The following is a 22,821-nucleotide window of genomic DNA, read 5'->3' as shown; positions in this document are numbered from 1 at the left end:
AGATGGAAATAAAATACTTCCAAGAGCTCTTTCTGTAGAAATAGTTTTAAAAGAGCTATCGAAGGGTAACTAAGAATAAAAACTGTAATGCAGTGCCAGGACCATTCAGTAGGGAAGGGCAGGCAGTCTTTTCAACAAATGGTGCTGGGAAAACTGGCTATCCACAATCAAAAGAACGAATTTGGAGCCTTAGCTTGCGCCATAAACAAAAGTTAGCTCAAAAGCGGATCAAAGACCTAAATGCAAGCATTAAAATTGTAAAACGCTTAGAAGAAAACAAAGGGGAAAACCTTTGTGACATCGATTTGACAATGGGTTGTTTGATATGACACCGAAAGCACAGGCAACCAAAGAAGAAAATAGATAAATTGGACTACGTCAAAATTAAAAACCTTTGTGCATCAAAGGACACAATTGACAGAGCAAAAAAAAAAAAAAAAAAAAAATTCATGGAATGGGAGAAGATACCTGCAAATCATTTTTCTGGTAAGGGGGTCTGCTGTGGATTGAACAATGTCCCCCACACCCCTATATTCATATGCTGAAATCCTAGCCCCCAATGTTATTGTATGTGGAGACAGGGCTTTTAGGAGACAAAATTAAATGAGGTCATAAATGAGGGCGGGATCCTAATTTGACAGGATTGGTGGCCTTGGAATCAAAGAGAGATCTTAGGAGGACCAAGTGAGAAGGCAGCCATCTATGAGCCCGGAAAGAGCCCTCAGCCAGCGCCCTGGTCTTGGACTTCCCAGCCCCCAGAACTGTGAGAAATAAACATCTGTTGTTTAAGCCACTGAGTCTCTGCTTTTGGTTATGGCAGCCTGAGCAGACGAAGAAAGGGTTAATACCCAGGATGTATAAAGAACTCCCAACAACTCAAAGAAAGCAAACATGATTTGAAATGGACGAAGAACTTGAATAGGCATTTCTCCAAAGAAGATACACACATGGGCAGCAAGGACATGAAAAGGGGCTCCACAGGACTAATCGTTAGGTAAGTGGAAATGACAACCACAATAAGATACGCACATCCAACCCACCAGGATGGCTATTCTGCACAGCAACAACAACCACAACAAAACGACAAGTGTTGGTGAGGATGTAGAGAAACTGGAACGCTGGTGTACTATTGCTGCGAATATAAAATGGTGCACCCACTCTGGAAAACAGTATGGGAGTTCCTCAAAAAAAAAAAAAACCCTCCGGGCGCCTGGGTGGCTCAGTGTGTTAAGCCGCTGCCTTTGGCTCAGGTCATGATCTCAGGGTCCTGGGATCGAGTCCCGCATCGGGCTCTCTGCTCAGCAGGAAGCCTGCTTCCCTTCCTCTCTCTCTGCCTGCCTCTGCCTACTTGTGATCTCTCTCTGTCAAATAAATAAATAAAATCTTTAAAAAAAAAAAAACCTTCCAAAATAGGGTTATCACAGGTGGTAAGCCCACTTCTAGATATATGCCCAAATAATGGAAAGCAGAATCTCAAAAATATACTTTCCCTCTACGGTCTTAGCAGCATTAGTCACCACAGCCAAAGAGAGAAGTAACCCAAGCATCTACTGATGGATGAACGAATAAACAAAATGTGGCATATGCATCCAGTGGGACAGGAGTCAGCCCTAAAAAGAAAGGAAATGAGATACGTGCCACGACACGGATGAACCCTGAGGACGTGATGCTAAGTGAAATGAACCAGCTAGAAAAAAACAAATTCCATACGTGGGATTCCGCTTCTATAAAATAGTCAAGTTTGTTGAGACAGAAAGTAAAATGGTGGTTGCCAGAGGCTGGGGGGAGGGTGGCATGGAGGTTACTGTCTCATAGGTCTAGAATTCCAGTTTTATAAGGGGACTACAGATCTGTGGTGGAATGGTGCACACTATTACAAGTGTACTTAATGCCATGGAATTATCCGCTTAAAAACGGTTGCAATGGTAAATTTCATATTATGTGTGTTTTACCACCATTTTTAATTTTTTTTAATTTTTTAAATTTTTTAAAAGATTTTATTTATTTATTTGACAGACAGAGATCACAAGTAGGCAGAGAGGCAGGCAGAGAGAGGGGGGGGGGGACCAGGCTCCCTGCCAAGCAGAGAGCCTGATTTGGGGCTTGATCCCAGGACCCTGGGATCATGACCTGAGCCGAAGGCAGAGGCTTTAACCCACTGAGCCACCCAGATGCCCCATATACCACCATTTTTTAAAAATGTGGTTAAGAAAACAGACAATAAGAGTGTAGGAGGAAACTGGAGACTTTCCAATCCCTTTAGGTGGAAGCTTCATGGGCCATGTCATTTATTTGGTCCCAGGTTCTGGGCTCTGGCTGGGACACCAGCTGGGACGATGAGGAGGGCTCAGAAAAGAACTGTTTTCAAGGCTGTGGGCAGGCTTTGGTGGAGCAACAAGAGGAGGTTAGGACCGTTATCACCCCGAGGCCTGCAGGACTCAAGGGAGGAAGTAGATGAGACCCAGGGAGACTGAAAGACAGAAACTGTGGCCTTCGGTAGAGAAATGCAACCAAGCCATGGAGACTCGTTGAGGAGAGGGCTGGGGGAAGAAGTGCCTCCTGTTCATCCTTTAGCGCTCTCTCCAGTCTGTGGCTCTCTGCTCTCATTGGAGGAGAGAGACCAAGACGAGATGTGTGGGGCCAACAGAGGAAGCTCAGGACGCCGGTTGTGCCCCCTTGGCCCGGCCAACTTCAATGCTGCCTTCTGAAGTGAGGTCAATTATCTCTCCTCTAGAAACTTCTCCCAGTCCAGGGGGCCTCACCAGGGCTCTGAGACTTGTCTGCTGACTTACCTGCTATGAGGCTGGCCTGTGAGCCCTTCCCAGGGGGCAACCTCCTTGCCTTTGCCCAAGCATGGCCAAACTGCAGCACAGTGTTACAACATAGACCCTGACTAGCCGGCTTCCCCCACCGACTTCCCCTTTTTATTATCAGCACAAACTTTGGCTTGCTCTCCCTGACCCAAAACCTCAGTGACATTGTGGGCTCTTCCCTGGGGTTCGTGTTTCTCTAGCCGGCAGCTGCCCAGGCTGGGAGATGGGATTCCTGCCCCATTTCCTGAGAGAAGCCTGCCTTTTTCTTCAACGCAGACTTCCCTAGGGAAAGTTCCTCGTCCCTGGATTCCTGACAGACTTCCCAAAGTTCTGCTGGGATCATCACTTCCTGCTCAAAACCCTTCGTCTTAACTTATTTTTAAGCTAACATTTATCAACACCGACTATGTGCCAGGCATGACATTCAGCTATCGCTAGAGATGACTTTCTCTAGTGCTGATGGCCCCGTGGCAGCTGTTGTCACCCACGCTGTACAGTCAGTGACGAGTGAGGCTGTGAAGTCTGCTAACTTCCCCAGTGTGGACCCAGGCAGTGCCCCTTCTGGCTGGGCACCCAGGCCTGGGTTCATGGCTCCTCCTTCTTCCAATTTAAGGGACAACCCAACAGGGCTTGGCCAAGCCCCGCTTCCACTTACCCTGATCTTCTCCACTTGGCCAGAGGGCTCATGGTTCTCATCCGCTTGGCCAGAGGGCTCATGGTTCTTATCTTGGGGCATTCACCTCGAGACCTCCCTCTATGAATGTTCGATCCCCTTTCTAAACTTCCAGAAAACTTTGCGGCTCCCTTTCAGCACTTCCATATCCTGTCCATGATCTGCTCCCACCTGAGCCATCCTGGTCTCTCACCTGGAGGCTTCAACAGTACCCCCCATCCAGGCTCTTGGCCACTAGGCCTGGCCCACCTCAGTCACGAAGCTCTGACCTGCTCCGACCCACAGATGGCTTCCAGCTCCTTGAACGTGACCAGGGAGTTCCCAACAAAGAACTCTGAACTCTCTGCTCCCTCCACTTGGCTGGTTTTCCCAACTCTTCACATGGTGGGCTCCCTTCCACTCAGTTGGTCTGTGCTCAAGAGCACTGCCTCTTAGGAGGTTTTCGTTCCATTCTCTTGAGTAGCTCTCCCACTACATGCCACACCCCTCCCCACCCCATCCATTTCTTCCGAGCCTTCCTCACCAAACTAGGACTGTCACGGTCATTGATCATCTGCCTTCCTCTGCCACTATGGAAGCTCAGTGCCAAGGGGGTTTTACCATCCTTGTTCATCACGGGGTCTGCAGCCTTTACACTGGGGGGCATGTGGCTGGTGCTCAATAAACACTCACTAAAGGATACTGAAGCTTTAGTGAGCTTCTGTATCTTTCTGACTTTCACTGAAGAAATGGGTGCTGGCATCTCCCTGCCTGTCCCTCATTGGGTAGCACAAGGCCTAGCAAATGGGTATCATTCACTGAGTACATGCTGAATTAATGGGCAAATACAAGACAGAATTATAAAGCAATGACATGCTTTTTCTATATACACGAGTTTTTAAACCGGTGGGAAAGAAATCCAATCCCAAAATTGCTTTCAGGTTGAGAACCCCACTGACACGGCTATAATGCCTCCTAGCATCATTACCTTGAAAATATTATTCACGTTGATGTGTAAGCATGAGCATTATAAAAATTCATCTCAATCACTTAGAACATGCTGGAGAAATAATTCCTAAGATTATTCAATACCAAATCTCTAAAATCACCTATCCCGTCATCTCATTTCCTGGACTTATTCCTGAAAGTTAGCCTTTTAAAATTTTTGGTATGCATCCTAGTTTTACAGTAATAGAGAAACAATCCTTTCCATTTTTATGGTTTAAGATTTCAGATGTCTTAACTGAAACATAAAAATAAATGAAATTATATTAGATGCCTTAGTGGTAGCCAGAGGTAACCACAGACTTAGGGACCCAATCATTTAAAGGATCAAGTCTAGGTATCTCGTCTCTTATCCAACCTCTTTTTGTATCTTTGTTCCTGAGTGGGGCCCCTAAGGCAGGTGGGACAAGGGGTGAGGCCCCGTGATGTCTGGGACACAGCTCCCAAGGCAACAGGCAGGCCAGCTCTGACTCATTCTGTTCTACTTCCTCTAGGAACAATGCAAGGACCTCAGGGCACACTGCCCCACCCACCCAGCAGAATCCTGTGCCCTCCACCAACACACCTCAGTGCACCTGCCCTACCATGACCCGGGAGGGGGGAGGGCACCAAGCCACTACATATATTACAAATGCGACTCAACAAGAGAAACCACAGAGGGTCGTCTCATGTGTCCCCTTGCTAAGAAAGTGGCTTACCCATCCAAGAGTTGTGGTAGAGGCATCCCACCCACACCCCACTTCTGATTCAGAGGCAAGAGCACTCGGGGCAGTAGTTCCTCCTCCACATCACCGTCCCCCATGGTGGGAGCAAGCTCTCCAGCCAGCGAGGTCTGTGAGTGAGGCAACAGGACTTCCTCAAGGGGTTCGTTCCCCCTTCAGGGCTTTAATCGTGACCACTGAATTTCTCTACCTCTTGGAAGTTGTGTGCTCGGCTCTCCTCATTTCTCTCTACTCATCTGCATCTCTCGTCGGAGACGGGGTGCCCACAGGAGACCAAGGGAGGGGAGTCTCCTGATGAGGGCCCAAGCCACCGTGTGTGTTTGTGTTTGGCGGGGAGACAACTGAGCCAAAAACCAAAGTAAATTTTGAACTTGGCCAAGTAAAGACTATATATAGAGGGGGAAAATAAGACTGGATCTGGTTTCTCGCTCAACGATGGTGGTCTTCTCCTCTGACGTGGACAGAGTCTTCATGGCTGCTGACAGACCCAAAAAGGACACCCAACAGGTAGAAGTGCATCTTCTAGGATGATGACTTTATTCTGAGAAGGTAGCCCTATGTCATGAGAGCTTACAGAGTTCAGAAGAGCAAGGTCTCCACTGGACCCCAACCACGCGGAAGGCTGGGGCCCAGCAGGGGTGGCTTGTCAGGAGGCCGGTGAGGGAGGGCCCCCTGGCAGTCCCTGACACCCCTCTAGGGATGAGGGATGAGGGAGACAGGCAGGAATTGGACCATTAAAGCAACACGGAAATTCTGAGGTCTGCCACTGTATGGAGTATTTGGGGGATGTAGTGAATTCTTGGCTGTCTGGTACCTCCCAACTACAAAAAAACCCAAAAAACAAAAAACCCATGGTGGTGGCAGGGACCAGTGGTAGCAGCAGAGGGGTAACGGTGTGGCCCCAGGAGCTGTGGCAAGGTACCCATAGCATGGCAGGTAGTGAGGGAGGTCTTGCAGGCAGCCGGCATCCCGGGGAAAGTGCGCTGGCCCTGGGGTGGAGGAGGGAGAAGGGAGAGGCTGGGCAGCAGCTGAACCTCAAAGAAGTCTGGGTGCCCTTCTGGGGGCCACTGGCAAGAAATAAGGGAAAGACAGAAATTTTCTGGAGCTTGCACAGGTTCCAAAGGGGCAAGGAGCTAACTCTTGCCTGCACTGTCACCCCAGTTACCCCCGAGTCCTGGTGGACACCCTCTCTGAGTAACAGGCAGAGTCTGTCCCTTCGCAGAGGCTCTGCGAGGCTGTCACTCAGCTGGATTTCCTTATTGTTACTGGATTAAGTTAAATCACTGAATGCAGCTGATTGCTTGCTTTCGCATTCCTGAAATACTCTTTTCGAACCCACGGGCTTCAGCTATCTTCCCATAATGCCAGCTGGCTAATGAAAGCCACCGCTGTGCTTTGAAGGGTTAATTTATTCAGGCCTGGAATATGCTCTCTTTTTCCCCAGCATGACATGCTTCTGGTATTGTGTTTGAAATAAGTACAATGGCCGTGAATATGAGGGATCATGCTGCCGCCTGCTCCTGGGATCACCCTGTCATTACGTGTCCCTTGCGCGAGTCCCAGGAGGAAATCTACGCGGAGCATCACCGCAGCCAAGGCCCCTGGCTCTGTCCCTAGGGTGAGAGCTGGAGACAGTTAGGGGAGGTCACCACAGCTGCCCCTGAAGGAAGGGCTTTGTGCTACAGTTGTGTTCAGGGAAGAAAGACCATCCCCGTCCCTCAAAAAGCATAGCATGAGCCAAATGGTAACGTGGCCCCCCGCCTTCTCTTTGTTTCAGAGTAAGGCACAGTTCGTGCTCTGCCCACTCCGTGCTCTGCCCACTCCTTCGAGGTGCCTAGTGCTCAGACCCAGCGTGGCGATGGCTGCTGGCTATGGATCGTCTGTTCTCCAGGCCTCCCCAAGGCCACTCCACGCCCAGACCAGTGGGCTGCCTGCCCCGGATCCCACTCTCAGCCCAACTCTGACAGTCCTTCTAAAACCCAGCTTCCGGCCCCTTGTCCAGCAAATAGTCCTGCTTCCCCAGCACAGTGAGAGTCCACAGCACCCCTTATGTGAGCTTCACATTCTGTTGACTTTCTCCCCCATGCCCAGTTCCCCAGCCTAGATGACACTCGAGCAAAAGACTCTTTCCTATGCCTCTGTGATCCCCCGGTTCTGGGCCCAGGGTTTGGCCCATAATAACTGCTGGTTAAAGATGAACCATGACCTAAATATGAAACCCAAGCAGAACTAGAAAAGTACTAGAGGAAAAGAGGAGAGAATCTTTGTGATGTTATGTTCAGCAAAGATTTCCTAGATACAACACTAAAAGCATGATCCATAAGATAAATGAAAAAAAAAAAAAAACCTGATAAGTTAAACTTCACCACAATTTAAAACTTCACCTCTTCCAAAGACATTATCAAGAAAATGAAAAGACGAGCCACAGATTAGAAGAAAAGCATCTGCAGAACACACACACACACACACACACACACAAAATGAAGGACTTGATTCCTGAATTTATGAAAAACTTGCCCAACTCAACAGTAACAAAACACAGAACTCAACAAAAACATGGGCAAAGATTTCAACATTTTACCAAAGAAGCTATTTTTGGAATGGGAAAAGAGCACATGAAAAGATGCTCAACACCATTAGTCATTAAGTAAATGCAAAATGAAACCACAAGGAGATACTACTACACACCTAGAAGAATGGCTAGAAAGTAAATAATGCAATAAAAACTGTATCAAGTACTAGCAAGGATTTGGAGCAACTGGAACTCTCATTCATTGCTGGCAGAAATGCAAAATGGTACAGATTCTTTGCAAAACAGTGTAGTCATTTCTTATAAAATTAAATCTGCACTTAGACAATTTAGTGGTCCCACTCCTCAGCATTTATCCAAGAGAAATAAAGACTTGTGTTCACACAAACATTTGTAATATGAATGTTCAAAATGGCCTGGTTCAGGCGCCTGGGTGGCTCAGTGGTTTAAGCCTCTGCCTTCAGCTCAGGTCATGATCTCAGGGTCCTGGGATCGAGCCCCACATCGGGCTCTCTGCTCAGCAGGGAGCCTGCTTCCCTTCCTCTCTCTCTGCCTGCCTCTCTGCCTACTTGTGATCTCTCTCTGTCTATCAAATAGGTCAATAAAAAAAATCTTAAAAAAAAATGGCCTGGTTCATAATAGTGAGAATTTGAAATAACCTGCCTGTCCTTCAGTGGTGAGTAGATAAGCTGTGGTATGTCCATGTACTGAATGACATGCACAAAGAAAAAAAAAAAAGGAAGAATTATAAATTCATTATGCTAAGTGAAAGAAGCCAAGCTTAAAAGGTTACTACTGTATGATTCCTTTTATGTGACATTCTGGAAAAGGCATCTCTACAGGGATAGAAAACAGAGCAGTGGTTATCATGGCCTGAGAACTCACACTATATCCTCTTCAGGGGGCTGTTCATCTACATTCTTTTTTTTTTTTTTTTAAGATTTTATTTATTTATTTGACAGACAGAGATCACAAGTAGGCAGAGAGGCAGGCAGAGAGAGAGAGAAAGGGAAGCAGGCTCCCTGTGGAGCAGAGAGCCCGATGCGGGGCTCGATCCCAGGACGCTGAGATCACGACCTGAGCTGAAGGCAGTGGCTTAACCCACTGAGCCATCCAGGCGCCCCCATCTACATTCTTTATTAAACCTTTCATAAGGAGCTGGTAAAAGTCCATAAATGTTTTTCTGAGTTCTGTGAGCCGCTCTAGCAAATTAACTGAACCTGAGGAGGGGGTTGTGGGAACCTCCAAGCTGGACTTGTGATTGGCCTGAACTGGGAGTGAGGGAGGGATGGGGGCAGACTTCTGGGACTGAGGTCTTAACCTGCACGATGTGATGCTATCTCCAGGAAAAGAGTATCAGAATTAATTGTTCAGTGTTTTAGAAAGCACACATCAGAGGGGCTGACGATAAAGCAGTAGAAGGAAATTTTGGGGGTGAGAGAAGGGTTGTAAGTCCTGATTGTGGCAGTGGCTACACGTGTATTTGTTAAAGCTCAAGTGAGCTGAATGAATGTAATCGAAGGCTCCCCTTGTGCTGGGCCATGCCTACCTTGCCAACCTTATGCTATCCAAGCTCCAGTCAAGGTGGCTTTCCAGGCCCCCAGCAGCATGCACCTTGCCCACCTCCCAGCCTTTCTTCTTGTTTTCTTTCTGTTCCCTCTGCCAGGTCTGCTTTTCCTACCCTCAACCCCCTTAGGCACAAATCTTACCCATCCTTCAAGACCCAGATCAGATGTTACCTTTTCCTGTAACCGTATTTGACAACTGCCTCCTGACACGCACAAAAAGATGGAAATTATTTCATGTACCTCTAAATTCCAAGCACTTTATGTGTGTGCCTCTTACATTATCAATGCTGTTTATGTATGATCGTGTGTGTCAATATCACTTATCTCTAACTAATTTTAAGTGCCAAGTTTGAATCGCTTTTGCAATTATGCACGGTGTCTAGATTGATGCCTTTTGGTGAATTAGTGAAAAAAATCAATGGCGAGGGTGACCTGTGGCAGGTAAAGTTGATGTGATCAACACCCAGGAAGGATAATATCCAGAATAATACCCAGGCCTCTCAGTGATGAGCCAACAGGACTGGTGAGATTATAACTCCATGGGTACTATTTGCACAAGAGTCACAAGGCTGATCAAAATTACCTTCAAGGCTGGTTAAAAGCACACATGCATGGGGTCCTGACTCAACCCACCAAAGTTGAGTCCTGCTTATCAATTTTTAATGAGCTCCCAGTGTGACTCTGATCAGTCAAGCCTGGAACTTAACCTTCCTAAATGGTCAGAAGGCCAAAGACTCACCTACAGGTGGATGATTAAAAAATGCAGCTCTTGAAGATCTGGTCCCATAAACATAGAGGTACCACTGCCACACACACACACACACACACACACACACACACACACAGGTGTGAAGAGATCATCAAACTAATACATCCCATACCTATCAATAAAAAGGAATGAATGACACACACACAGAACGACGAGGAGGAATCTCAAAAGCATTGTCTTGAATCAAAGAACTGGACACCAAGCACTACATAGTGTGTGGTTCCACGGATGTGAAATGCTAGAAACACCGAAAATAACGTAAGGTGATAGAAAGCTGGTCGGCGTTTGCTGGGTGCCACGGGGTTGGGATAGGGTTGGAACCCGGACTTCCTGTAAAGGGCCACAAAGGGAATTTTGCGAGTGACGGGAAGGCTCCATATCTTTTTTTTTTTTTTTGTAAATATATTTTATGAGTGCTTCTTTTATATATATATATGTTTATGTATTCATTTAACAGAGAGAGAGATCACAAGCAGGCAGAGAGAAAGGCAGAGAGAGAGGGGGAAGCAGGCTTCCCACCGAACGGAGAGCCCGATGCGGGGCTCGATCCCAGGATCCTGAGATCACGACCCGAGCCAGAGGCAGAGGCTTAACCCACTGAGCCACCCAGGTGCCCCGAAGGCTCCATATCTTGATTGTAGTGGCGGTCCCATGGGTGTGCTCATTTAGCCCAAGTCATCAAATCGCACATTCAAAACGGGATCATTTGCCGAGACTCAGAATCTAGGGACCCAGTGATGGCCCTCTCACTGTCCTTGGTTAGTCACCAAGTTCTGCCCCTCAGATTGCCAAAGCTCTCCAGGCTCTTCTCCTGCCTCTTAGTTCCACACTTTGCATCTTCATGGGGATCGGAGGAATTACTCCTGGTTTCCCTACCTAGAGTCAGGCCACCGTCTGCCACCACGATGCTAGCAGGCTTTCTAAACCACAGCCTGCTCAAGTCCTTCCCCTTCCACCACCACCCCTTTCAGGAGAGAGCCCCAGTGCCACATGCCAGGCTTCCTGCACCCCCGTGCCCACCCCCGGCCCCACCTCGCCCACTCTCTCGCACGCCCACTGCAGACACTTGCTCCCACAATGGATGGCTTGCAGCTCCTTGGAAGCACCGCGGGCCCCTGCAACTCCCAGCCTTCCCACTCACCGTCCTTTCCGGGTGCGACACTCACCCCACTCCCTCAGCCTCTTAACTCCCATTCACCACGCCGAGCTCAGTGGAAGCGTCCCCTGACCTAGTAAGTTCCATTGGCTCCGCTTCCAGCGCTGGATCGGATGCCCCCTCCTTAAGCCTCAGCATCTGTCACACTGTGTCACATTGTCACAGCTGATCTAATTGTCTGTCTGTCCACTAAGGATGCAGGCTGGGCACCATGTTTTCAGCTCTGGATTGCCAGCATTGAGCACATCTCTGGCCCACAGAAGGAGCTCAGGAAGTGTTTCCAGGTGTTTCTAGTGAATGACCGACTGCTCGAGTGAATGAAGGAATGAATGAATGAGTACCAAAGGACAGAGTGTTAGAAGTCTGCCAAAGGGCTATGATGTGTGAGAACAGGGGAAATGAAAGGGCTACGAATGCTTGAGGACAAAGTGGTATTGGAGCCAGACTCTTGTTAGGAACTAAATGTGCCTCCCCCAATCCTGTGTTGAAGTCCTCACCCCCAGGACCTCACCCTGACTGTATCTGGAGACAGGACCTGTGAAGTGGTGACTGAGGCAAAAGGAGGTCGCTGGGGTGAGCCCTCTGGCCAGAGAGTGGTGTCCTTTCAAGAGGAGAAAACGGGGACACAGACACACACCGAGGGAAGACCGCATGAGGACACAGGGCAAACATGGCCATCCACAAGCCAAGGAGAGAGGCCTCAGAAAGAACCAACATGGCCGCCACCTATATCTCAGGCTTCTAGCCTCCAGAACTATGAGGAAATTAACCTCTGTGTTAAAGGCCCCGACTCTGGGACCCTTTGTGGCAGAAAGAGCATTCCAGGGACAAACAGAGCCAAAGGCAGGAAGGAGGACACAATCACGGGGTCGATGTTCTAGAGTGGTTTGGTTTGGCTGCAGGGGATAAGTGGTGTGGCAAGTAGAGCAAAACAGCCCTGGAAATAGGGTTGGCAGCAGACTGTGGAGGTCCCAAAAGCCAGGTTAAGGGGTGTCGCCTTTCCTCTGTAGCCCAGTGTGCCTCTTCCGTGTGTGACGGGGTCCGTGCCTGAAGGAGACAACGGGCTGGCGGGACCACGCATTCCCGAGGCAGTCCCTGTGGGGTTGGAAGCCAAGACCATTGTGTGTCCCAACTGGAGCACGTGAGCCACGGAGCTGCTGTGGTGGCTTTTGGGGACAGCAACCATTTGTTAATTTTTAAGTTCTATTTGTATTTTAACACATGAAACTCAGGACTGAACTGCAGCTCTTTCATGGAAAGGGCACTGATCAGAGCAACAAGTAAGGGGATTCTGCCAACTACAATGGCCATATGCATTGGCTGTATGGTCAAGATAGACCCCAAATCCGCTCGGATCTTCTTCTAACTTTTTTGCTCACCCCTATCTGTAGTGCTCCATTTGAAACAGTGACCATGTCCCATCACTTGTCTGCTTAAAGTCCTCCAGTGGGGCCCCATATCCCTTGGAATCTAATCCACAGCCCCTGCCTGCAGTCCCCACTCCCCCAGCCTTCTCTCCTGCTACTCCCCTTCATTCCCTGCCAGTCACTGCATTGGAATAGCAAAGTCAGGCCCCAAGGGATAGTGAATTCACTCCTTCACACAGTCAAATAGCTGGGGACTATTTCATTCATTTGTTCCCCTCAGCAAACCCTCTTGGAGCACCTACTGCCTCTCAGGGAGGCACGCCACACCGGGATGAGCAAACACAGACATAATTCCTGCTCACCGGGAGGTTCATGGTCTAGAGCAGGGGATGACCATATGGCTCCCAAAATAGAAGATCTCCACTGTGAAAGCTACTGTAGAGAGTCACAGTGTGCTCTCAGAGCTTATTGTGGGAGGGGGGTATGGCCAAGCCAGGGGGGACAGCCTGAGAAGGCTCCACGAGGAAAGATAAGAGGCACTAGCTAGGGGCAAAGGGGCAGAGGACATCCACAGGCAGCAGGAACAGTCAGGCAAGGGAAAGAGATGCCCTGGCAGGAGGTGGGGAGCAAGTGGTGAGGGACCCGAGGGGATGAGAGCAAGCAAGAGCCTCAAGACACCAGGCTGGACAGCAGGGCCTCGAGGAGGGCCTGGTGGTGGCCAAGGAGATCCCCACCCAGGTGCTCAGCAGCCCAAACCTATTCACACAAGCCACTGAGCACATCCCACTGCAGGCGGGCTCCTTCCAGGCAGCGAGGGCTCTAGGTAGCACTGGGGAAGCCAGGACTCCCGAAACCCTTGAAGCTCATCGGTGAGCCCGAGGACAGGTCCCCCCAGGCAGTGGGTACACTAGCGAAGTTCTCCAGCCCCCAGACTCAATGAAGACTTTTATTCACAACCCAGACCATCCCCCTAGGATCTTGACCTATATCTCCTGTAAAAATCCTCCCCAGCAGCTCTGCGGACTCTTTCCAGGGCGAGACGAGTTAGGCTCTCCTCATTAGGAGGTGGCCCCTTGTCGCAGCTCCAGGTGTGCCTCCAAGGGCTGTCTCGAAGGGTGACCCTCTGTCTCCCTGGCTGTCACGTGTCCCCAGTTCACCTCACCCTTGGGAGTATACAATAAATCACTGCTCTCCAGTCTCCTTCTCCCATCTGTTTCTTGCAGCGCCCTTGTCCTGAAATCTACTGGCTAACAAAGTCATCATAGACAAGAGTCCTTTTCTACTGGCTAAATATCTAAACCTAATACATGCTTCTTCCATGAACGGCATCCCTTTGTGATCAAAGCGACCTTGTTAGCCTTATGGACCAGGTGACAGAGTTCTGCCTTCGTTACCGGTAAATTTTCATTTCAGTTTGTAGAGTTGGCTTTATTTTGTTTTCGCGATTTCTCATTTACTCAAGGGAGTCAACAAGTTTCCTTTTAAAATATGTTAGTGATGTCAGTTTTAGGAAATTTGATAAGTAAGCCATGGCAGTTGGCTATGGCAAAAACGATGAGAAAAGGGAATTTGGAGGACTACAGTCTGAGGAATGGTGGTCCCAGTAAAAGGAGAAAGGAAACGGCAGGAGGAATGGAGAGAAGGAGACAGAATGGGAGAGCTGGAGTGATGGAACCAGCACAGGCTTCCAAATGGCTGGATGTGGGAGGGGGTTGGGGGGGCAGTCCCCACCTGTGTTTTTCTTAGAATAGCCCCCTCTGCTTGCCCCCTCCTGAGCATCCCTCTAAATGGGCTCTCAGCTATTACTCTCCTTATCTGGTAGCTTCCTAGCAACGCTCATGACTGGGGATGAGTAATTGGTTAGTGGGTTTGCTGCTCCCACAGGGCTGGTGCCTTCCCTCTCCTGCTCACCGTTGTCTCCGCAGGGCCGCGTGCACCGCCTGGCTGGGACTAGGTGCTAGGTATCTTCTGGGCGAGTAACTAGATGAATGGCGATTATGAAGGTCAGATGAACCTTTTGAAAATACAGATAAAGGGGAGCGGCTGGGTGGCTCAGTCGGTTAAATGTCCGACTCTTGATTTCGGCTCAGGTTGTGATCTCAGGGTGGTGAGACTGAGCCCCATGTTGGGCTCCATGCTTGGCAGGGGGTCTGCTGGGGATTTTCTCTCTCCCTTTCCCTGTACCCCTTCCCCCATGCTCCCCCAAATAGATAAACCTTTAAAAATAAAATAAAATAAGAAATAAACAGGAACACAGGAAGGGGAGAGGCACAGTGTGTCTGGGGTAGTGTCTATGAGCCACCCAAGTGTGGACCCCCTGCAAACAGCAGGAAAACAGAGAGGGAAGCTGCTTAGAGGTCAGAGCTCAGCAATGAAGCCTCTCAGGTTGAGTTTTCTCAACAAGTTCCTTGCTTCTTTTCCTAAAACATAAGTTAAAACCTGTAAAGAATATGAAAACACTGCCACCCAAATGCTCACGCTTCCTAAAATTTGTCTTGTACTTTCCCAGTTGTAGACCTCTACACCTGGGGTTCTGCTCCCTAAAATTTTCTTGCCTATGGGCGTGGAACGATGCCTGTCTGTCTTCTATCTATCTTACACAAATAATACACAAATACAGACTTACAGAAAAATTCAAACATAGAAATATACAAAGCAAAAGGTGAGAGACCTTGCCCTTAATTCTACTTCCCATAGTAAACAGCTTGATATTATACACCCACTACTTTTTTAAGATGAATTTTTATATACATACAAATTTTAAAAATAGGCAATTTAAGTTTCTTATTTTTTTGAGAGAACAAGAGCACACATGCAAGTGGTGGGGGGGCAGAGGTGAGGGAGAGAGAATCTTAAGCAAGCTCCGGGCCCAGGGCCAAGCCCGATGATGGGTTTGATCTCACAATCCTGAGATCATGACCTGAGCCGAAATCAAGAGTCGGATTAGTAACTGACCAAGGCACCCAGGTGCCCTGAGAGTTCAGGTTTCTTAATATAAATAATGAAATTTTAAATGTAAATATGATCACACTTGTATATGCTTACTTGAAATTGTACAGAATTGTTCTGAGATACATTAAAGGTTATTTTACATTTTGGTAGATTTTGCAAAATTGCCATACAAAAAGCTTTATTAATTCTTGTTCCTTACACTTGTGACTGCCAATGCCCATCTTACATATGTTCTCTTTGACACCGGATAACCTATTTTCAATTTTTGCCAATCTGTTGCAAGGGCAATATTTCATTAGTATTTGAATTTGCATTTCCATGGTACTTACTGACATTGAACATGATAGAACTTGATATGTTTACTGATCAGCTATATTTCTTCTCCTACGAATTACTTATTTATAAAAATAAATATAACTTGCCTATTTATAAACTGTCCTTGCCTGGTTTTTCTTTACGTATTTGTCTTTTGCTAATTGATTCATGGGAATTCTTTATTTATAATGGGTAGTAATCCTCTGTGGTGTGTGTTTTGCATGTGTATCTTTGTTACTTGCCTATCTTTCAATGTACCAAGTTTCTTAACACATATTGAGTCAAATGTTCTTTCTCCATCTCCCAAGAAAGTGTGAAAGTTTGTCTTAACCCAAATAGAGAAAGAAGGACACATTTGATTCTACATAAGAAAATATATGATCTATATTTCTTAATACATATTATATAAAATACATACTGTACATTTGTGTGCATAAAATACATACATGTATGCATCAAATATTCTCTACACATATGTATATACATCAAATACTGTTTCCAGTGGTTTTTTTTTTAATTTAGCTTTTGTTTCCTCACCCTAACAACCCACATAGTGGAAATTATCTATTACTATCCCCATTTTACAAATAATAAAACCAAGGGACACATAAGTTAGGACTTAGCAGCCTGCCTCCTGAGTCCACACTCGTAGTCAGTACTTCATGTTGACTCTACAACAACGTCGTCTGTATATATCACAAAAGCAACAAAAATTAATAAAATGTGGGGTGCCTAGGAGGCTCGATGGGTTAAGCCTCTGCCTTTGGCTCAGGTCATAGTCTCAGGGTCCTGGGATTGAGCCCTGCATCAGGCTCTCTGCTCAACAGGAAGCCTGCTCTCCACCCCCCTTCTCTCTCTGCCTGTCTCTCTGCCTACTTGTGATCTCTCTCTCTGTCAGATAAATAAATAAAATCTTTCCAAAAAATTAATACAATGAGATAATGGCACAGAAACAGCTGTTATAGATCAAACAGATAACACAGAAAAATCTTTTAACAGAAAAGCTGAGGAACTAGAGAACACAAAGATTTCTCATAAATGATGTTGGAAAAACTGTTTGGCATTATTTTAAGTCAGTTTGAGCCCACTTTTCACATCATCCACCCAAATACAAACTAGAAGGAAAAAAAAATCCCTTAAAAGAGGATAACAGGTCTCTAAGGTAAGAAGAATCAAGGGGGAAAAAAGGACAATTTGGACTATGTGAAAATGTTAAATGGTTGCATTTTTAAAAATTCGTTTTGAAAAGGTGACCAGTAGGCTGGGAAAAATAACTGACAAAAGTATGCCAAATAAATCTTATCAAAAAGATATATAAATTAGCAAAAAAAAAAAAACCATTAAAATCCTAACAGATGAGCAATAGAGAAAATATAACTTATAAACCAATGTGAAAAAAAAATTCAACTCAATTATATTAAAAGAAATGCAAAATTACAAAAAGCTTCTGTTTTGTCTATTTTTTAAAAAGATTTTTAGTTATTTATTGGGGGCGCCTGGGTGGCTCAGTGGGTTAAGCCGCTGCCTTCGGCTCAGGTCATGGTCCCAGGGTCCTGGGATCGAGCCCCACATCGGGCTCTCTGCTCAGTGGGGAGCCTGCTTCCCCCCTCTCTCTGCCTGCCTCTCTGTCAACTTGTGATCTCTCTCTCTGTCAAATAAATAAAATCTTTAAAAAAAAAAAGATTTTTAGTTATTTATTGACAGACAGAGATCACAAGTAGGCAGAGAGGCAGGCAGAGAGAGAGAGAGGGAAGCAGGTTCCCCACTGAGCAGAGTGCCCGATGTGGGGCTCAATCCCAGAACCCTGGGATCATGACCTGGGCCAAAGGCAGAGACTTAACCCACTGAGCCACCCAGGTGCCCCTGTTTTGTCTATTTTTTAAAATGATACTGTCCTTGGTGAAATGGATGAAATCAAAGGGGGACCTCACACAGAGTGTTGATAGAGAGTAATTCAGCACTGTTAAAATAAATGTTCATGTCCCTTTTATCTAGTAATCCCATGTCTGAGAATCTACTCTACAGAAATGATCCAGAAACCTGGGGGAAATCATATGGACAATGTAGTTACTGAAGTTTTTTTTTTAAAGATTTTATTTTTAAGTAATCTCTGCACTCAACGTGAGGATTGAACTCACAACCCCAGGATCAAGAGTCACATGCTTTACTGACTGAGCCAGCCAGGGGCCCCTGAAATATCGTTTATAATAGGAAGAAAACAAACAGCAAAAAAAGGGAAAACAACCCAATTTTCAAGAACAGGGAATATTAAGTAATTTATGAAACAATCACTGACCAGAACATTATACATTATTAAAAATAATCGTGACGCTAATAACTTTTTAAAAAAAAAACCCTACAATATAATATCCAGTTGTACAAGTAGAAAAAAATATAGAAATTTTAAGTTGTTTGAGGGTGTGGAATTGAGTCACTATTTTCCCTAATTTCTAAATTTACTGTGGATTTAGAAAGACCCAAGTCCCAATCCCAGCTGCGCCACTCCAATGAGTTATAAAAACCTTTCTATGCCTCGGTTTCCTTGCCTATAAAGTGAAAACCATAAATACAGCCACTTTGCAGGAGTGTTTTGAGAATCAAATGAGATAACTTGAGTGCTGTGCCTATCACCTAACAAAAATGTTATTTTTGTCACATGGCAAAGTGTAAACGTGTTTACGTGGGGGGCGGGGGGACTGAAATGAGGAAGCTACTTCACACATAGTGTCTGTTTCCACTTGAAAGTTTAGTATGGTTAGTTTCGTGCTCTCCCTACTTTTGTGGGTTTCTTCTGCTTAGACAACAATTACTTGTAAACCCACTTGGTGAAGGGAAGATTAAAGGAAGTGAAACATCTACTCTCCACTAGAACCCTGTAAAGACACATCGTCTGTGGAGCCCAGTAGTAAAGGAACAAAACGGAGCCATATTAGTGAGTCCTGCAGCAGAAACAGGGAATGGGTGTCTTTTTTTTCCTTTTGCAGTCTAACAAGGTGAGGAAAATCACATTGTTTGAGTAAACTTAAAACATCAACTTCCTTCATTACTGAGCTAAATATTTTGTCCTAATAAGACAGAGGAAAAAGGGAAAAACAAAAACAAATCCAAAAAACCCCGAAAAACTTCATTTCCAGAAAAACAGAATGGTGAAGAGACATTTCAAAGTAGCCTGTGCCTTTGGCTGGGGTGAGGACGGGGCTGGGGGGTAGGGGAGGGTTAGTGCAAAATACTGTCTAAACAGAAACCGTATAATAAGTAACTTCCTAGAAAAGCCTCTATCTTTGTCACATCTTTGAAGTTCTGCCATCTAGGCCTCATGAGCACAATGTTTGGCCCAGATATTAAGCTCTGGGACATTATCAGGCCCTCTGCAAGATGGGAGGGCACACTCCACAGTGCTCACCTTCAAGGGCAGAGGGCTCTAGAACTTTTCGGGGGCCTAAGAACCAGTCAAGTGGGTGGTTCTCTGTCCCACACTTGCTGAAAAGAATGCACAGAAGCAGCCCTATTCACTTTGGTTGTGAAAACAGACCTCCATAGCACTAATAATTAGTACCCACAGGGAGGATTTCTTTTCCCCCAGACTCTATATATTAAAGTCAGCATTAATGATCCTTACTGTGCAAGATGAAAAAAGTAACAGGCAGGGGAAAAAAAGGCTATTTTTTTCAAGATATCAAGAAGACGAGTTTCAAATTCATTTTTAGCCCCCCAAAAGCATGAATGTAGCATTCAATGATCTAGTCCATGAATCACATACACAAAAATGTATTAATCAGGCCTTAGTCATATCAGGGTTCACTGGGTATGTTAGACATTATACTTAAAGCAGAAGAACCTCTTCCCCCAGAGAGAGCTATTCTTCTAAGATTTTCCATCCCCATCTTAAATAATAACCAACTATGTACTTACTGCAAAGGCTCTGGCTTCTCGTGCCTCCGGGGAGCTGCTGACCTCAATCAGCAAGTCAGCCGCACTATTCTGGGGTTTGGTGCTGGCCGGGGAGGAAAACCACACTCAAGGGGCCCAGGCAGTGAGCATCTGAGCAAAGCTTCACTCAGGAAGCAGGCGGGCTCCAAGGCTTCTGACAGGCTCCCCCCCCCCCCCCCCTCCCTGCTCCCTCTCCCTCCCTCCCTCTCTCTCTCTCTCCCTCTCTCTCTCTCTCTCTCTCTCTCTCTCACACACACACACACACACTGCAAAATCACTTCTCTCCTACCGGATCCTGAATACTTAATTTGTACCTCTCTAAAACATAAGGATTTAAAAACATGGGCTGACTAGCATGTTGCTCTTTCAAACCTGAGATATCAAACAGAAGGGGAAAAAAAAAGAAAAGAAAAAAAAAGCTTGTCTGCCTTCAAAGGTGAGTTTGCCTCGAAGCCTCAGGGCCCCTCACTTGCCATAACCTGTGGGCTGTGGCATGTTCTAGGTGGGATGGGGAAGTCAGGCTAGCTCAGGAAACCTTTCAAAGCAGGCAGTTCTTGTGAGCTGAGTGAAAACGTTCTCAGAGATGAAGCACCTAAACCTCCAAGCCTCTGGTTGTTGGCTGAAATTCCCATTTTTTCATACCTAGTTTTGAATTCAGAGAATTCCAGAATTATGCGCACCCTCCTAAAACCTGAGGTCCACGTGTCCGGCTACTTTGGATGGTCTGCACATCCCAGTGACGATGAGCCGTGCCTGTAAAAACAGGGAAGGAATTCATGAAGGTAAACAAGCAACATGGGTCCTATCTGCTCTCCGCAAGAACTGTAGTCATCGGGGCTGAGCTTAGTCACTGCCACGAGGTGGAGGTTTATTGCGATTATACTGGATGAGTATAAGGGTGAGATTTAGCCAAGTATCTCTTACACGGCACGGGGGCTTTACTTAGGAAACAGCATGAGTCTGCAGAGCCTTGGGGACACTGAGTCCCCCCTCATATGCAGACTTTGCCTTTTTTTTTTTTTTTTAAGATTTTGTTTGTTTATTTGACAGACAGAGATCATAAGGAGGCAGAGAGGCTGGCAGAGAGAGGAGGAAGCAGACTCGCCGCGGAGCAGAGAGCCCGATGCAGGGCTCAATCCCAGGACCCTGGGATCATGACCCGAGCCGAAGGCAGAGGCTTCAACCCACTGAGCCACCCAAGCGCCCCAGACTTTGCCTTTCTAACAACAGATCACTAAGTAAGGGCCTGTGGCCATGCAGTTAAGAGCTGGCCTTCCCCTGTGGGCGCTGTTCTTACAAACGTGGCCCCATGCCATCCGGGCAAACACCTCTGCCTTTGGTGGCCTTCCCTCTTAAAGAAAGCAGGGGGCAATGAATGGGACCTGCTCTCTCTGGAGAATATACATCTTCCCAGGGCGGAGCAGGGGCAGGGGAATAAGGGGAGCTAATTCACCTGGGTGTCATCTCTCCCCTGCCCTAACCCCACCACTCGCTTAAGCAAAAGAACAAATTTATTGGCTTGACTAACTGGATAGTGTAAGGATGCATTCGAGCTGGCTTTCAGCCAGGAGACCGGGAGGTTCCAAAGTCATCAGGAACCTGTTTTCATCACCTTTCAGCTCTGTTTCCCCAAGTTCAATGCATTCAAACACGGTGCCTTGGGATGGGAAAGCCTTTTCCAGCAGCATTGCATGATTAGAAGCCTATGGCAATCAAGACCTCAGAAGACAGGCACTCCTCAGAGAAAATCCTCAGAGTGAGACCCTCTCCAGCCCCGTGGTAAGGGAGAGGGACCTGGGTGACTGACAGCCCCACTAGTTATAAGAAGAGCAGTTCCCAAAAGCAAAAAAAAATGCTGGACTGGCAAAAAAATACAGGCTAGTGCGCTGGCTTAAGCCTGCCTTTCTTTCTTTCTTTCTCTTCTTTCTTTCTCTCTTTCTTTTTTAAGATTTTATTTATTTATTTGACAGACAGAGATCACAAGTAGGCAGAGAGATGGTGGGGACAGGCTCCCCACAGAGCAGAGAGCCCGATGTGGGGCTCGATCCCAGGACCCTGGGATCATGACCTGAGCCAAAGGCAGAGGCTTAACCCACTGAGGTACCCAGACACCTCTGGCTTAAGGCTTTCATGTGACTGCATCTTACCAATCAGACCGTAAATCTATTACCAGAAGGACATACACAAAGTGTTCAGGGTGGCTATTGTGTGTCATTTCTTTTTTAAATTCACACTGTATTTTCTAGATTTTCTAAAAATTAATAAAAAATTACTAAATTGTATAATAACACAATACATCTAAATAAGTTACTGTATGCTAAACAAGTTCTGCTTATGAGTGAAAATATGTATAGAATATCTATGAATAAATCTGGTAAGAAAATTGCAATCACAACCCCACCCCCAAATCGGTAACATTTTACTGAGTAACAAAATAGAGGACTGGATTGAAAAAAACATAACAATATACCATGATATTGATTCTGCACAAAATAGTTATATAAATGTATTATAATTCCAATAAAAATTCTAACACGATTAAGAGTTATGAAAATGATGCCTTATAAAACTATCCTAAAATGTACCTGGTAGAGTAATTCTTCTCTATAGAAGATATAGAATAATTTATTCTTCTCTGTAGAAGAAAATTGTTGAAAAAAATATGAAAAGGGACTTGTACTGCCAGATATTAATAGAGACCAGAGAAGTAAAATAATTGCAATGTTGTGGTTCAGGAATAGAAACATCGTAAATGGATCACAACAAATCCCAAAATAAGAATTAAGATAAATGGGCGCCTGGGTGGCTCAGTGGGTTAAGCCGCTGCCTTCGGCTCAGGTCATGATCTCAGGGTCCTGGGATCGAGTCCCGCATCGGGCTCTCTGCTCAGCAGGGAGCCTGCTTCCTCCTCTCTCTCTCTCTCTCTCTCTCTCTGCCTGCCTCTCTGCCTACTTGTAATCTCTGTCTGTCAAATAAAAAAAATAAATAAAATCTTAAAAAAAAAAAAAAAAAAAAAAAAAAAAAAAAAAAAAAAAAAAAAAA

The 22,821-nt window shown here is 46.2% G+C and overlaps 1 protein-coding gene across 5 annotated transcripts in view; it reads right to left on the bottom strand.

Annotated features, from left to right (window-relative positions):
• SPECC1 (sperm antigen with calponin homology and coiled-coil domains 1) overlaps nucleotides 1-22,821 on the bottom strand; it is a 276,278-nt gene that overhangs the window by 199,701 nt on the left and 53,756 nt on the right. For 3 of the 5 annotated variants that reach the window (XM_059380513.1, XM_059380517.1, XM_059380512.1), the window contains one exon: nucleotides 20,422-20,532. The exons of 1 other annotated variant lie outside the window; for it this stretch is intronic. The gene's annotated coding sequence lies outside the window, so the exon portion shown is untranslated. Of the gene's footprint in view, nucleotides 1-19,761; nucleotides 19,897-20,421; nucleotides 20,533-22,821 lie in introns of those variants that run through there. One more of the 5 variants, XM_059380514.1, reaches the window with a different exon arrangement.

This window comes from Mustela nigripes, chromosome 16 (genome assembly GCF_022355385.1).
Source record: "Mustela nigripes isolate SB6536 chromosome 16, MUSNIG.SB6536, whole genome shotgun sequence".
Taxonomy (NCBI): Eukaryota; Metazoa; Chordata; class Mammalia; order Carnivora; family Mustelidae; genus Mustela; species Mustela nigripes.
Note: the sequence above shows the minus strand (reverse complement) of the source record. Positions and strands in the feature narration are given on the sequence as shown.